Here is a 17884-nt window from a genome sequence, read left to right on the forward strand (position 1 = left end):
TTATTACCAGATTGAACTATATATTTTTTTATATATATTTTATTTACACCCTTCACTAGCAACTAACACAAACTGTAATATGAAATGGGAAAGATATCCAAATATGGTAACACTTAACACCTATTAGTTGCTTTTTAGTATGCATATTACCAAAACATTAGCCATTTATTAATGCTAATTAAGCACATACTAATGCCTTATTCTACATCTCTAATTGCTTCCCAATTCCTAAACTTACCAACTACTTAATTGAAAAATTGTAATTAAATAGTTAACTTTTCTCAAAAATAGCTGATGTTATTGAAGTAAAATACAATTATAGTGATACAGGCCTACTATATGTTGCTTGCAAAAACACACGGCTAATTTTGGACAGCCATTAAAGGAGAAATATTCTTTTTGCAGTCATAAACCTATACCACTATTATAGAACTGTTTCACACGGCAAAGAAAAAGACGTCCGCTGCATCCCATCTCGGCAGAAATACCTGTTCGTGACCCTGTGAAACATCATGCGTTAACGCACACATTCTCCACTTTTATTCTCTCCGCCTCATTCTCGCTGAGGGAAAAGCTTGACCTTTTCGTATTTTTAACATCTCCCCCAGTCGTGCATTCGCGACCGTCTCCAATTCACGAGTTCATTCTCACATTGTGTTTTGTTGTGGCAGGATAATTCTATCGGTCTTATACAATATGCGCTCTGCCTTTACCTTCATGCTCCAGTGACTGTTCCATTAGTCAGAGAGGGTGTCGTCTCTTTCCCTTCCTCTGAGGTTTCCTTACTCTTTGTGTTTGAGCTTATTTCAAACAGCGTTCTTATCCGCATCACACTAAGCTGCGTATTTGGGTTTTTGTTTGATAATTCTCGACGGTAGTCTCGCCCGCAGTCAAATGTGGGGAGAATGCCGAAAGCGGCGAGACTGTCTTCATACCGGTTGGCCAGCAAAACTTGCCCATTCACTGAAGAATCATTAAAAGACTGCTTGTTTCTTACGCTCAATGTTTTAATGTTTTATGACTGCACGGTGTTTCTTTAGGTATGTGTAATAATAAATATAAGAGTACAATATTATGTGGTATTTATTAATTTAATTAATTAAAAATTTTATTTAATTCAATTTTTTGATTTTTTCGATCGATTTTGAAGCACTTATTTCTAGGCGGACCCCAGTGTATATCACCTCAATCTAACCAAGAGGCTGTAAGCTCACCCCTTTAGCCCTGTCTGGTCTTAAAGATAAAATCATAAATTCACTCTTTATGAGATCACACTGCCACAGCTGCTATTCATCTCACACCTAAACACAATATTATCCTGTTATCTACATGGTACATATAGGTTGGGTATAGTAGAGTACTTATTCTCCATGTCAGCAATGGAGGGCATTTAATATTCTTCTTGAGTGTATGAGTGCGAGTTTTGTGTGTGTGTGTGTGTGTGTGTGTGTGTGTGAGGACATGAGTGATGTGAGACAGAGAGACATTTTCAGAGGATGAGTCAGCTGGGATATATGAGCCTCTGATTTCAAGATAAATCTGTTTTATTTGCCAGGCCTGTTTCTGCTTTTCATTTGCACTTTATCGCACCTCTCCACTCGCTGCCGTTTACAAACATTTCAGAAGAACCGTATCAAAAGACAAGACACATCAGCATAAAATCAGATAGCTTTCTGCCTCTCTGTCCTTAGTCAACCTTGACTTTTACCAGCTACATACACATCTGTGTCTTAGTGTGAACGTTATCAATGATTTTTTTTTATCTTGTCCTATTTTAAGATCTTGCCATTCTGTTTACATTTACCACTTTACATTTGCTCGTATGATTTCTGTCATCATACGTGTGTTTGTGTTCTTGTATGCGCATGAAAACGAAGATCCTGCTTTGCTCCGTCCTTCGTCTTTAAGATGGTGCTTCCGCAGCGCTTTACAAACTCCGGTGAAAGGTCACACAGAAGCAAAGACTACTCTTCCTGTAATAAACACCTTCTGATGAAATCGGCGAGGGACAAATCTGATAAGTAAGGCCTGTTTCCCTTTCCCTTTTTAGAAAAATAAAGATACCTCGCGATTACAGAAAACAAACAACTACTCGCTTCCTCTCAACACTGATTGTAGACATGATTTTTTTGTTGCAGGCGTCCATAAAGAACGCTCGATGACATTTTTTCCCCTCTTCACACTACACTGTGAGCTTAATGCACCCAGACACAAAAAATTAATAAACGCTGAGTATTTCATACGATTCCAATCTGGTTAACGATCTAAACGTAATGCTATTTTAGGTCAATCGCTGGCCTGGCCTTTATTAAAACACCTGCAAACGCGCTGGTTACTGCAGAGACCATCCTGTCAGCACATTTTCTATTATTAATAATAAGACTCAACACCACCTTACACATATCTGTCATTGCTGATATTATTACAGGAGTAATAGCCACAAATTAAAATGTCAAGTCACCTCTGTATATGTGTGTGTTGATGCCATGACAACAACAAATTAGTCCGTTTTTACATAAAAATTGGTTTCTGTAACACTTTTGCTTAAAATGGAGTTTAAAAAGAAAATATAGTTGGATATGCATAGGTTTTGCAAAATGTAATTAAGCAGTTCTTGATTTATTTCAAAACAACCCAAGCCGTCTGTTACACACACACACAAACACACACGCACACACACACACACACACGCACACACACACACACACACACACACACACACACACACACACACACACACACACACACACACACACTTGTGTTCCTGGGGCAGGAGGTGTGTCTTCTCATTAGCGTGTTGCGTGTTTTAATCTGTGTTCTCGTACAAATCCTAATTAACAGGTGCACTGAGCGAGAAGGGGTTGAAGGTCAAGATAATAGCATGCACTGGCTAACAAACACACACTATCTGCTCTTGATCTCCACCCTTTTCATCCTTTTCAACAACTCCAACGCACACACACACACACACACACGGGTCTGACATGCACGCCTGGTTTTAGGCAATAAATGGAAAGGTGAGAAGCCAAGTTAGCAGTAAATGTCAAGAAAGAAAGCGTGTGCGTGCGGATATCTAGATTATTAGCAAACGTTTCAGTGAGTTAGGTCTAATTCGAGGCATTAGCATGTTTTAATAAAGCGTGCAGGGCACTCATCCATACTGACAACGCCACGGTTTACACGGCAACATATCAGTGTTTAAGGGAAAGACCTTGTTCTCATGGGAAGAAACACAAGACCAAGCCTCTAATAAGATCCAAAATGGCCTCATAAAACACAGACACACACACACACTCTAATCCCAACAACTTTAATGTCTTGGGCCCTTCTATGGTGCCCTTGTGGTGCAGTAAAAACATTCTAGAGTTTCCTAAACGTAATGACCTGCCCTGAATCAGGAGCTTTATACAGCTCTACCGGCCAGCTCTGAAGTTCAAAAGCCAGAGGCGCTGGAAAAGTCTGCTAGGTACTTCATAGCTCCTGGCCTTTCCTCTTACCAGAGATTGCAATGAGACTATACAGAGGTTTTGTGGAATTGTGGGTAGGCTTATGTCTTACATTAAAATCACTACCACAAAGCACAGAGCACAAAGGTTCAGGTTCAGTCCCCATCACATGTCCTTGTATTATCGGCTTGTGCTAGTATGCTGGAAGTTAGCTAACAGATAAAGTATGTGCCCTTTAGGCTATCAGGTCTGGAATGCTCTAGCAAGCTGTAACTAAATCATTCAAGATCTATGCTTGTTTGTGACATTAAAAATATGCACGCTATGAAGCTGTTAACAGACCAGTATTAGTTGAAAGGAAACCCGCCTTAAGAATGCTAAGCATTATGCAGGATGCTATTTGCACTATTTTAGTTTCGACAGCTCTGATAATTATAATTTATACAATCGTTTACTGATAAGATGAGAAGACGTGCCACCACATTTGAAATAAACCATGTTGTTGTTGTTTTTTTCTCTGAGATTAGCTCTAACTGACATTAATTGATTTTCTTTGCTGCCACATTTCACTTACATCATGGGAACAAGCAAGCGCGCTGAAAGTTCCTCATTCATGTTAATTGGGAAATAACCTTTGATTGATCCAAGCTTATTTCAGCTTCTCAATTCGGGGCTTGACTGGTAACACTTTACAATAAGGTTTAATTTGTTAACAACTTCAATCATTATCGTGAATCAACAATGAACACATTACCGTAAGTTTACAAACTTGCAGAACACAAGTTCACATACGATGGATCATACAAAATGCATGTTATTTTCATTTAGTACTGACCTGAATAAGACATTTGAGACTAAATAGAAAATAATAATTGATGCCCTAAGAGCAGAGGGGGTGAAAACTTTTTGAATTCGATGATCAAAATAAATGTAACTTATCTGGTCTTCTGCGAAACATCAGTATCTCCTGTAACATCTGAAGGGCAGTACTAAATAAAAAGATGTGAAATGAAAAATGTATATAACTTCATTCTGTTCAAAAGTTTTCACCCCCCGGCATCATGTTTCTTTCTGGAGCATCGGTTAACGTTTCAACCTTCTGTAATAGTTGCACATGAGTCCCTCGGTTGTCCTCAGTGTGAAAAGATGGATCTCAAAGTCATTGTCGGAAAGGGATCACATACACAAAAATGCTGGAAAACAAAACTAATTTATGGGACCTGACGGATTTTTCTGAAGAACAGCAGGCAGCTTAACTAGACAAACAAGAGACTAATGAACATCACTAAAAAAAGCCAGAATATTTACAGGGGTTTAGTACTAGTGGTCTGAATCACTCAAAACTCACCAGTAATTATGACACCGATGTTGAAATGTTGAATGTCAAAACGATCATTAAATAAATGCTGTAAAAGTATTGTTCTTTGCAAGTTCGTGACACCTAATGCATTAGCCAACTGAAAACAGCTATTGTAAAGTGTCTTTCTCTTCACAATTATTTGACCACTTAACTGAATGGCTTTGTACGTCTGAATTTTGTAGAATCGCTTCATTAATGGCGTTTTGTAAAACACGCGGGTCAAATTGCATCCAGCTGCCGTTGCCATGGTTTCATATCTCCGGTCTCTGGTTTATACGGTTTGTCTCTAATACCCATGCTGCTGAATGTTAAAGAGACAAAAGGTCCCCACTCAATGAGCACAGGCTCTGCTGTATATTCAAATGAGACAGGCCTTATATCAAACCACCCACACACGAATGCGCTGTTTTAAACAAAGTTAGAACAATACGATGCATGTGTGGGAGTTGAGCTCAGGGAAACGAGACGCAGAATGTGTGATGTATTATTTCACAAAGAACTACATGCACTTGGGCTCCATATGAATTATTAATAAACCCCTGCGCACATAGTGTTTTATATATATATTTATGTATATATAGAATTTAATTTATTCTTTCCCCCCCAAAATTACTGATGCAACGGTTAACAGATTACGTGTGCCTGCTTTGAAACGCTATCTCTTTCTCTAATTTCTATAGGATAGCTAGGGCTTTGTCTTTGGAAATCACCCCAGGTTTATCGATCCTAATGACGCTCTTTTATTCAGCACAGCATGCGCGATGATATGATTTCAAGCTCTCATCATCTGCTTTCTCAGTTTATCCCTACTTACATTAAGCGCGTATTACCTTAGTGTGATTTCAGGCACATTTTGTCATCTGTTGTTCAATGTCAAGCGCTTTATGAGTGGAGCAATTTTGTGTTGCCAGGTTTCAAGTTGCTATAGCAACACATGACAAGAAACACATGATACCTGAAATAGAAGAGCTCCTCTTCACAGGGATTCAGACATTCCTCTCACTGAAAGGATTGAGATGAGCCCGACCGTTGGTGTGCTGTTTGCCTTTCCTGGTAAATTTTAAATAAACAAGTCATATAAAATGCATAAACGACCAGGACAGCATAAGGCATCATGATGCTGTAATGGGTTTTGGGAAATAGCACTGTAAGTTTTATCAGTACTGCATACTGCGTCCAAGAGGAGAGAATGCAGACAGAAGCACGTCCATTACGTTTCAAAAAACTTGTGAGCGGTAACAAAGAATAATGCAAAAGAATGCAGAGCCTTGAGACATTTCTCTAAAATTTAACATCTTTTAACTCTGCCTAACATATAAAACAATAGTCAGAAAAAATGCTAAATCTTTTAAATGGAATGGTTTATTAAATCTTCGGACAAAAAAATAAAATGAAATAAAAAAAAAAATTATTGAAAATAAATTATATTTGATATATCAGCTTTTATGGCTCAGAATTCTATAACAAAATATAGAGCTCATACTTATTAAAACGTTATTCAATTTGTTGCAGTTGCTGATTTATGTATTATTAATATGCAATTTAAAAATTATTTAAATGCTCAGTTTTACATTTAAACCATAAATTTTACTGTGTACAAATAAGTGTTCCTCAAAAGCCTCACGTCATATTTTAACCTGATAAACAAACTGATCATCAAGTCATTTTAAGTTTAAAAGTTCAACTTTAAAGATCTAAAGTAAAGGTGAATCTAAAGTTGTTTCGGGGCTTCCTTTATAAAAGCGTGTGTACGCACAGATTTGATTTTAGGAAACTCTTTTTTATATATCTATATTTTATACAAAATTTCGTGCTTAGCGTAAGTTCAAGTTCTCAGCAGACATACAAGCTTTTTATTGTCAGATTATTGCAGGTTTTTCTAATGCAAACTGTTCTTGCAGCTCACTGCTCTAAATTATGATGATTGGTGATATTTTAAATGTTAATGACATTAATTAGGAGTCGTTTACAAGGCAGAGAGCTGAAACCATTCATTCAGCCGGAGGTTCAAGATTATTTGCGATTCATGGATTTCATCTGAAAGAGAGGCGCATGTGCGTTTTCTGTTCATCTCATAACTCAGGTAATCTGCCAAAAAAACATCTGTTTGGTTTTGATCATTATGTATGTTGCGCTAAAACCGGGCATTTTTAAAGCTATATCGCTTTAAATTTCTGAAAATTTTTTTTTTTAATATTCCGTTTTGTATGCCTTTATGTTCAAACTGTATATAAAAGTTACTGCATGAAAGTTACATTAATGTTTACTTGCCCTACAACCTACACGTGGACATTTTTACAATTAAACTAATATATAACAATTTAGAGGTCAATCAGATATGGCACAGTAGGCTTTATAGCTTTAACTAGACAAAGAAGGGTGAGGCATTTTTTTTTTTTTTACACTTTTCTAACAAGCAAGTACAGAAGATGCCTTTGGAAGACTATAATTTTTCTATGAATCATGGCTAACCAGAGGAGACAGATATAATCATTGTTTGATCGCATATTGTGAACACATTCTTTTCACACTGAAGCAGAACACAAATAACACGACATGACAGCAGCGTACAGGATTAGTTCAAATCATAATTCCTAGTCCACAGGTAAAGAGGATTCCAGTGAGATCAACACCTCTCTTCCATATATGAGCTGTCAGCTGTCTTGTAAATCTTTTATGTCTAGCTTGATCTCCAGCATTTTGTTTGGTTTAAAGCCAGTCAAAACAAGTCGATGACAGTTTCGTTTTACATAAAGCACATTTGCTGAAGTCAGTCTTCTATTATTACAACCTGGCATGAATTTGTTAGTCACTGTCAGAATTCTGCTTTAAAAAGCTGCTAAAAAAACTGAGACAGCAAAAGTCGGGTGCACTCAACACACACACACACACACACACACACACACACACATCCCTAACAGATAAACTGTCACAGCGTCTGTGATGGTATGCCAGATATTGTAAATAACAATAACTGACCTGTGGCTCACCTGATTTTAGCTGAACATCAACATCAAGACCTGGCAGACGGTGCTCTGAACTTTCTAAGAAAAGAAGGGAGGAGTTGAAGAAATCAAGTCAAGCCTTTTCTAAAACGGTCAAGTCACAAAGGTCATCCACGTTTGGCCTGGTTGCCAAGGAAATATGATATCAGAGTTACACCTGGGCTTTTTAGCCTACATCTTTCAATTAAGTGATCTTTTCATTTAAATTTCATAATAAATATTGTTTTTTAAATGTGGGGCAATTGACTTAAAAAGCGTGCAGAATGTAACCAATGCTGGTTTAAACATGAAACGCTAAAAAATATTTTAATATATGTAGACAATAACCCAAATTAATCTATATTAATAAATGCCGTAACGTATATTCTTCGTTGTTGGTTTATGTTAGCATTATCCAAAGTTAATGTAGCCTATAGAACAGCGCTGTAAAGCTTTACCTGCGTTAATGGGTTTTGTTTTATTTTAGTGATGTGATTTGTGGCAGTTTATTGGCTCCACACTCTTTGCTGTTGTTTCTGGGTTTAACAGAAGCTTTTTGTTTCCATTGGAATGCCTGAACTGAATTTGTAATAATAGTTGAATGCAATCAAAACTAATTAAATATTCATCAATCATAGTCATAACTCTGCAATCTAGGCTAATTAACATTCCCCGCTGAGCTTTGGTGCGTTCCTTCTCTCTACTTCTTTCTCTCTCAGGGATTTCAAACTGGAAACCTGTCGACGTTTCCAGCAGTGTTAAACGTCCACGGTAAGTGAGCTCTGACTGGAGTCTTCATAACAAATTCAGCAACACCCCGATGTTGTTTTCCCGAGCACTCATTCATTAAAATCCCCCCCGACTTTACTCTCTTCAACCAATCAGCTCAAGCAATCATGAAGTCCTGCAGGTGGCATGTTTATTTAAAATATAATTTATTTCAGCTTGGTCCCATTTTAATCAAGGCCACACAGGGTGAGATAGGGTTACCGGAGTCTTCATAAGTGTGTGTGTGTGTGTTTGAGACCCCTCACTGCATGATGGATGACGCCTGGCCAGGTGACAGAGCTCAAGGAAACAAGGGAGTGCCATCTCTCTTTCTCTCTCTTTCAATCTGTTTCTCCCTCAGAGATGCTCGACTGGAATAGTAATATGTGTTTTTAAAAAAACCCAAACAAAAAGACAAACTCTTTCACACTAATTGCAAAATGCAAATTGACGTGTAATGAGATGTGCCATAACCGTACGACTATATTTAATTTCCCTGCTTACAGTTCCTTTGTGTTTGTGAGTATGGCCGAGTATGTTTTGCCATTGACTTTTCTTAGTTACTTTACTGTCCGCAGATCGTGTGAAGGTACGAAAAAAGGTACGGTTTCTGTTTTTTTTGGGGATAGGGGGGTTATCCCTTTAATGTTAGTAAGTTTAGCCTTACTGTAAATTGTGATCCAAAATCAGCATCAACAGAAGTCTATAGTAGCCTAAATCCCAGCAAAGTAAGTGTGTGCTGCCACAGGTCGATGTGTGTGACTCCACTGATCTGCTTTGAAGCTGTTTTTCACCTCATTAACACACATGGTAAATGCATATGCACACGCTGCATATGCCCTCGTGGTTTTATACGTTTCACATCTGTTTTGGGTGAATGTATAGTATTGAACCCGAGCAACCCTTTCGAACGCCGTGAAAGCAACAATAGTTCAGCATATTTAGTCAAGACTAACCTTTTGGCCTCAAGCAGCAAACTGGTCTTTTGAAACAGTAATCGCTTTCACGCACACCTTACAAAGCAGCCCATTCATAACAGACCTCCTCTTCTTAATGTGTGTGTACATGTGCTCTGATCTACCTGCGTGCAGGGCTGTTGGGGGTACAACTGGGAAACTTGTCTTGGGGGCCCACTAAGCTCATATATAAGTTTATATGATATAACATACTCGCTGGCCTCAGGGGAGAAAAGGCCCACCCATAAACATTTTATCCTAGTAAATTTAACTCACGGATTCATTATAAACGAATGCCAATTTCATAATTTTGCTGCAAGGTATTTGTAAAGGTTATATTTAAGAGGCATATGAGCAAAAGATATGCACAATATTTTTGCACCTATAATAGTACAAGACAAATATCTTAAAATACAAAATTAGCAGCCAGCAAGAAAACTATAACCAGGACTGATTTTGTATGTTTTATATTTTCAAAAGATAAATAATAAATAAAGACGTCATAGGCTTGTGTATGTGGCTGTGCGTTTCACTTATTTTCCTGTGAGCTTGTTCTTTCCAAGAATGCAAACGTAATTTGAGTGTGTGAGCTGTATTTCATTGGCTCTTTAAATCATGAAAGGGTGTTAAATCTATCCATTAAAATAATCCACCCACTTTTACACACTCTCATTTGCTTAAGTCTAAAACCGTCTCCGGCAACCGACCAAAACATGTGAGTAAACACAGTCTCACACACACACACACACACACAATCTGTGAATCGCTTGAGGCACTTCAGAGCGCTGATATTGATCGCGAGCTGCACATCTGGACACTCTTTCCATAAACTTTTAAACACTGGGGCTGTGAAGAGGTGACTCAGTAGCTCAGATAATAGCTGCGGAGGATACAGTAGCTGCAAAAGACATTTACATGCTCCAGCAGCTTAATGGATTCCTGTTCTGTTGGGTGTTATTATGGATCTCATTTTCAGAATTTGTTGCTCCAGTGCTACATATGTTTTCAAAGTATCTGAAATATCAATATACAGCGAATGTTCTCGCGCTCCTTACAATATGTTTTGTCTTGCTGGCACAGAAACACAAGTGTAGCTTCAGGGCTCTGATTTTTGGAAGAGGCTTGACAGAACCGCTCATCGACACACGCTTCTCACATACCCACCATATTTTCTGGGCTAAATCTGGCTAGAATAAAAATTCATCTGCGCTGAGACTTAGAATTTCACGCGTCCGTTTGAAAGAGTGGCAGACACTTAAAGGGACAGTTCACCAAAAAATGATTTACAATCAAATATTCCTCGCATACTCATCCAAGCCTGTATGACTTTGTTTCTTCTGTCTCAAGAGGTCCATCGACTTGCATAGACGCATTTTAAAACTGTAAGTAAAATCTCGCTCTAATAATAGATAATAGATATGTTTTGTTTGTATTTACTCTTAGCCCCACATGTGTAATGACACACATTCATGTTTTTGATGACAGGCCGCTTTACGCCATGCAAGCCTCTATCATTACACGCATACACAAATCTCCAAAGAACAGTTATGATGGCCTCACTCCCCTGTAAAACCAGGGCGTATCCCTATGACTAAATTAACCCTATCACGCTGGTCCTGTGGGTCAGTGATATATCGCTATGGTCGGAGCAGAACGAACCACTTAGGCTTTTTGTTTGAACTGTCACTATAGCTACAGCATGGCTGTTTGGGGCCATGTGCCATGTGTTACGGTTCCTTCTCTGACCACAGCCTGCGCACAATAACAGGCCAGAACATAATGGCATTAATCCCTCATTACATTTCAAATGACAAATGTGCTAAATGCTGAACCGGTTGTGGAGACGTGTATTTATATCCTCTATGAAGAGATTCACATCAGAAACTCTACTAATTCTACTTCATAAAAAGGCTCGGCGAACTGACGCACGCTATATACATCATGTATATCAGCAAGGAGTGAAAGTCTTACGCCCTCGACATCTGCTTTTTTGTCGCCTCAGCAAGAAAAACCTTGATGTTATCGAGCAGCACACAGAAGGCTTTAAAGCATCCATGTGTTTGTGTTACTCGCCATGGAGATTACGTTTTTATGAGCCAATCTGCTGCTCGGTAATGCGATTCTTCCTTGCCGTCTCTGGAGAGGGTAATTTACGGTTTACGGTGCACTCAGAGGGAAAACATAACATAATAAATAACATTATGTAGCTTAAATAACATCATGTTGCTTAAAGGCATTGCGGTGACATTGAAAGCTAGTGCAATTAAACAGCAACCTGGCTAATAACGCACACTGGAGAAGAATTGTTCTGTGTAGGTGACTGGTTGCCAGTTTGAGATTGCAGTTTTGCGCTGTTTTTGCTGAATCGCACTAGCTTTCGGTGTAGAGTTACAAATCTGTCTAATACGTTCAGAAAACAGCTTCAATAAAAAGAATTGACTCAATACTGACGAAAGAAGCATTAAAGGGGTAGTTCTACCAAGAATGGACATTCTGTCAATATTTCACTCTTATGTGGAATACAAAACTTCCTGAAAATATTCTTTTTGTTTTCTCCATGAATGCCAACAGGCACAAACCATAGACTTAAATTGTCAGAGCTGTCATATTACGTTTGGAACGACATGGTGGGTAAATAAAGACAGGACTTTTATGCTTGCTTAGTTAGGCTTTTCATGTGGCTTTATTGGCTTAGCTGTCTAACCAAACCGAAATGTTTACAATACTACCGGTATCCGCATTTGCGAGTTTTTCACAGGAACAGCAATCCAGGATCACTAGTGGTGAGTAAGCATTTTGTGATAAACTGCAGAATCTTTTAATTATCAATGAATAATTTAACAAGAGAAGCATTCAGCCGTTTATCGTTTTAACCGCTGCAAAGGAGACACTTTCAAGACCGTGCGCATAAACGACAAGAGATGAAGAGCACCCAGTAGAACCATTAAATAGATAGATCTCCCAAAATGCAATTTCTGTCACCATTTACTCACCCTCACTTATAAAGCATAATTTTGAGGAATGTTGGCTTTGGTTATTCTTTTATAGTCTTTTGTTTTCCGCAGAAGAGAGAAAACAATACAGGTTTGGAATAACAAGAGGGTTAGGGTAAGTAAGTGATGACATTTTCAAGCAACTCCATAAAGCTAAACAACATTAAAGCAGACGGTTTGCTTTCCGTATGTGACCTCCTTTTCTCTCCTGACCTCAGTTTTTTTCTCATGTTCTTTCTGTAATTCATTGTCATTCCTTTTCCCCTGTTTGTTCTGACACCCAGCTTGTGGTGGGTGGTTCTGAGCATCTGTATGCTGGAACAAAACAAGAGGCAGTTTCTGGGTGGATGGTATTTTCCACTGTCATTTTTGTGAGGTCATCCTGCAGTAAGACTGCTTGCTCCATTAGATTATCTGGAAGAACATGTAATATCTGCGCACACATGCTATATAAATCAAATATAAAATACAACATAAAGTATTATTAAAGTAACACTCAATTTTGTTGTAAATAAGCTCATTATCCAACTCCCGCAGAGTTAAAAAAAGTTGAGTTTTACTGTTTTTGAACCCATTCAGCCTAACTGCAGATCTGGCGATAGCACTTTACTATACTAGCTTAGCATAGATCATTGAAACTGATTAGACCAGAAGCATCTTGGTTTTTAAAGATGACCAAAATCTAAACTCTTTGGCCTTTTTGTAAACGAGATGCTTCTGGTCTAATCAGATTCAATGATCTATGCTAAGCTATGCTAAAAGTGCTAACGACTGGATTCAAAAACGGTAAAACTCAACTTGGAGTTGGAGAATGAGCCTATTTTTTTTCAAAAAGTGGAGTGTTCCTTTAATTCATTATGTGACTGTGGTTAATAATTCCACATGCAATATCAATATGAATAATAGAAGCATTAACACCATAAATGATTGATTAGAAGAAAAAAAAAAAACATGCACAGCTTAACTGATACGTGTTGCAATGTGATCGCACATTCCGTTGCAGCTCATTTCTATTAAGAATATGGATTTAGTGTGGGAATTATGCTAGTGTGAGCTGTGGCATCATATAATAAACATACTGTTAATTTATTTCTGCCACTTATTGACTCCATCGGTTCAAATGCAGTTCAGTGAAAGCATACATACTTGCTTTTGTTAATTTTCCAATGCTTGCGTGAGCAGTTATCACAAACGGAACTCAGGGGACACATGCTGTATCTGAACTTAATTAGCAAGACGAAATGTTCAACCCCCAAAGAAAATAAAACTGATGACTGTTGATATTGCAAAGTTTGTGTACTGAAGCTGATCTGGACAAAAACAGAAGAAACTGTTTCTCTAAATGTCATTGACAACATCTAGAAGTTCATCTACAGTAGTTCAAGACTTTGAACACAAACATTAACAAAAAGAGTGAACAAGACAAAGGGAAGCTGGAAATTACAGTAGACCTAGCAGGTCCTTTTGTCTCACATATAAAGAAGTCGTTGATTCAGGAGAAGTTTCATCAGCAGGGCAGTTCCGTTTAATGCATGTGTTTGCTTGAAAAGCCCTTTGAAGTCCTCCCTAATGTGCTTTTGATATGTCAGGCATTATGGGTAATTACAGTATACTTCGAGAAAGAGAGAAAGAAAGAGGGAGGTGTATAGAGAGAAACAGAAAAAGAGATTCCCCAGAGGTGTATTATCCTGCTTTCATCGACTAATTTCTGCAAAACTGCACACGCTTTTGTATCATTTGCTAGGACAAAGGAAACAAAGAGAGAGAGACGGAGCAGCTGAGAGAGAAAGAGAATATTAAAATTTTATTAAAATGAATAAGGGTCTTGATGGCCCAAAGCTCATAAGATATTGGAACAATATTATTATGCATTATTAAACTTGCCACAGCCAGCATACGGTATGCGGCAAAAGCTGCACGAGTTTAAAACCATTATCTCACGGACCCCCAAAATTACATTTTTTAATATCCATAAATCCAGTGAAGGAGTATCATTTAGAATCCAGAACGTAACGTTTTCCCTTAAACTTTGCTCCAAAAAACGCAATCAAGGGTTTAAATCAGAGTTATTGAATTATTCTGAATTGTTAACAAATGTAGAGGTTGAAATAAGGCATAATAAAAGTGCTATCTCTGACTGTTTCTTTCCATTTGCAGAGACTCTAGGGTTGTGCGGGGGATTCCAGTCTCCGTGGGGCTCTACATGTTTAATCGGTAAGATACAGTTCTCTTACTCATGCGCTGCTGGGGGATTTCTTCACAAGCTTCTCTTCAAGCACACATTTTCCAGGAAGAAGAAATGACAGCATAAATACTGCAGATACTTTCCTTCCAGAGGATTCTTTCCGAATGTATTCAGAGATGTTGTTCACTACATCAGCACATCAACTGAACATGACACGAAAACTACATTTACTTTTATGGCAGCTCTGTTCTTTTAAACTATGTGCTATTTTCAGTCAAAATGGACCAAATGCATCAGAATTCAATGAAGGAATCAACTCTGTTACCTGCAGTGTGATACTGTCTTTAAATGAAATGACCAGAGTGCGCTTATCTTTCCATTCGATAGACTAATCTGATGATGCATGCTAACCTGATATTGTAAATATTGGCATTGCTCTACTGAAATTGTTAGCAGCATTTAAATGACCAGCAAGCCCACCTTTTATATCATTTTTACACAACCTTTATGTCTATTTGATTCCATCTATGAGTAAAATAGTACATATTGTATATGTACGAGGGAAAATTAGGCTTGCTGTCACACATTTACTCCAGTGAATATTTCTAAAGGTACATTTACTGAATAAGCACAAACATTAAAGTCTTTACTACAGAAAAAATCAATTGAATATTTCCACCATTATTTCTCAAGAGAGAAGATACAGTCCATTAAACAAATGCTGTCACATTATGTGGGTTAAGTTGTCACGACAGGCACATGCAATGAAATATTTGTGTTAATACATGTCTTTTTAGCCAAATTTAAACAATTATAAAACACAAAGTGAGTCATGAGTCAAATATAAAAGGAAGTCTAATGCAGAAGCACTTTATGATTGCTCAGCACCATCAAACTAAAAGATATTTTTCAGTACTTGGATTTCTATAATTTAATACTTAAAAATAATAATTAGCCTACTGCTTATAAAATCTCATAAAACTTAAAAGGAAGACTTTGCAAACAGCAGAGCTCTTCTTCTTTTTTGGTCTTTTAAAGATTTCAGCAACCCTCATCATACAGAATCGGAGAGGAAAACCCCAAAACCTTCTGAGGATTCCTGCCTCCCTTTGTTCTTCTCTTGGATACCAAAACAAGAAGAAAGTGAGGATGTAATCCCTGAAACACGCTGGTGCTTGACATCAACAAACACACTGTCAGCTTTTCAAAGCTGGGTGTGTGCACTCACGATTCGCCGTGCATAGAGATGAGAGATAAGAGTGGAAATGGGGTGGATATGCAATAGAGTGCAAGCCTAAACACACAAACAAACACACACAGTTTGACAATGACACACTTTTTCACTTGTAGTTACGGCCCAGACATGTGCTCATACACCGGTGAATGTCAGACTGCTTCGGTTGTACACAAACACACATTCGAGAAATGCAGCCTGCATAACATCAACAGTCAAGATGTAGATCTCTTCATGTCACTGCCTGCAACATCAGGTGCATTCCTCGATCATAACGTTGCCAGAGTGCACATGAAAACACAATCAAACCACCCACGATAAGAAGTACGCTCACAGAAATTCCCAGAAGGAAGGTTTAACTACTATACTGACCGTTGTGTGTATGTCAAATGAGAAATATTTTCTATTAAAAGCTCTTTCTCTGTTTGGATTCCTCTGTATAATATAACTTGGAATCAAACTGGCTAACGCTGGTCATCTACAACCATTAGCTGGTTTAGATCTGTAGATCTTCTATAGGCCCCTCTCAGCAAATTTCCAAGCGAAAATCAACAAGGTTAAATAATGAATATATACAAATACTCTCAGTTTTGGTTATTAAAAAATGCTGGAAAATAAGCAGCTTTGATATTTGATATTTATATATATAGATTATAGATCCTTCGATAGAGCAGCCATGTTAAATGTTGCATTTCTGTCCAAAAAAAAGTGAGCATCCCTATGTACTACCTTCGAAGGGCAGAGCCTTTTGAAGTGTGTTCTTTTAAGGGTGTAGGGCATTTCTGTCTCACATAAACATTTGAAACACGCTTTGCGAAGGGAGCAACGGACCAGGCGTTACCATGCGTGCAGCATTCAGCACTCCAACAGTTTTTGCAAATACTTACGTAGAATTTAATTAATCGAAATGAATCCCAACGTTGTTTTGGAAATGAACTGCAAGAGCTCATGATCACAAACAGAAATCACTTCTGTGAAGTGACTATCGCATGTTCCCTTCGCTAACGGATTCTAGAAGGAATTCAGTTGCTCACTGTCGTTTGGAACGCCCCTACAAATGGCATCCCCTTCCCGAAGTGCCCTTGAAGGGTACTAAAAAGCGTTTGGAATTCACCCTTTTAGAATGTTATCATGCACCTTGTTTTTGCAGTAGCTCTATAGGTCGATCACTGCTGAAGAGTAATTAGTTGGTGAGGTGGATTTACTTATCGTAGAGTTAACAAAAGTTTTAGTGTGCATTGTAATGTTCCAATGGGATTTCATAACAAATGTAAAGAAAGGAAAGACAGAAGACAACAAGCACAGGTTTAAAAAGGGGTGGTGCTACATATATTATAGCTGCTTTTCCACACTCTGGCCGAATGGCTCTAAGAACTGCCAGGTCATGTTCCAGTCGTTTTTCCATGTGGTTTCCATACTGGTTTTATCAGCTGCTCTAAACTAGACCCTAACTCTGAGGGTGACCTGGTTGAACTTGTTCTTTAATTACGCTGACCAACCTATGAACTCAAAGTCGAGGATCTGTTTTGACTGCTGACAAAACAGCTTTTTGTTTGTATCCTGCCTTTTATTAGCATGCTAGCAGACTCACTCAGGCTTAAAAGCAAGCACTTAGCGTGAGTGTTGAGCTAACTTTAGCAAAACATGCCACTACTTAAACCTTAGCCAAAAGCTCATTTCTCCAGCATGACTTCACCTCCACTCGACAGAATGTTAAAACCTTCAAAGCAGCTGATGGAGAAACATTAATCAACCCACATTCAATATGACAGTCATTGCAGAGGGCCTCAAGGTACAAACACATTAGAGAGGGGCAACAGCTCATTCAATGGATGCAAATGAACACGCGATCCTCGCCAGACAGAAGCGCTTCTGTGGGACAGTATAATTGTTTGTCATAAAAATCCATCATCGGATTACGGCAAGGCAGCGTGTGTTTGTCGCGGCCCGGGTGCGGG

This window comes from Puntigrus tetrazona, chromosome 5 (genome assembly GCF_018831695.1).
Source record: "Puntigrus tetrazona isolate hp1 chromosome 5, ASM1883169v1, whole genome shotgun sequence".
NCBI lineage: Eukaryota > Metazoa > Chordata > Actinopteri > Cypriniformes > Cyprinidae > Puntigrus > Puntigrus tetrazona.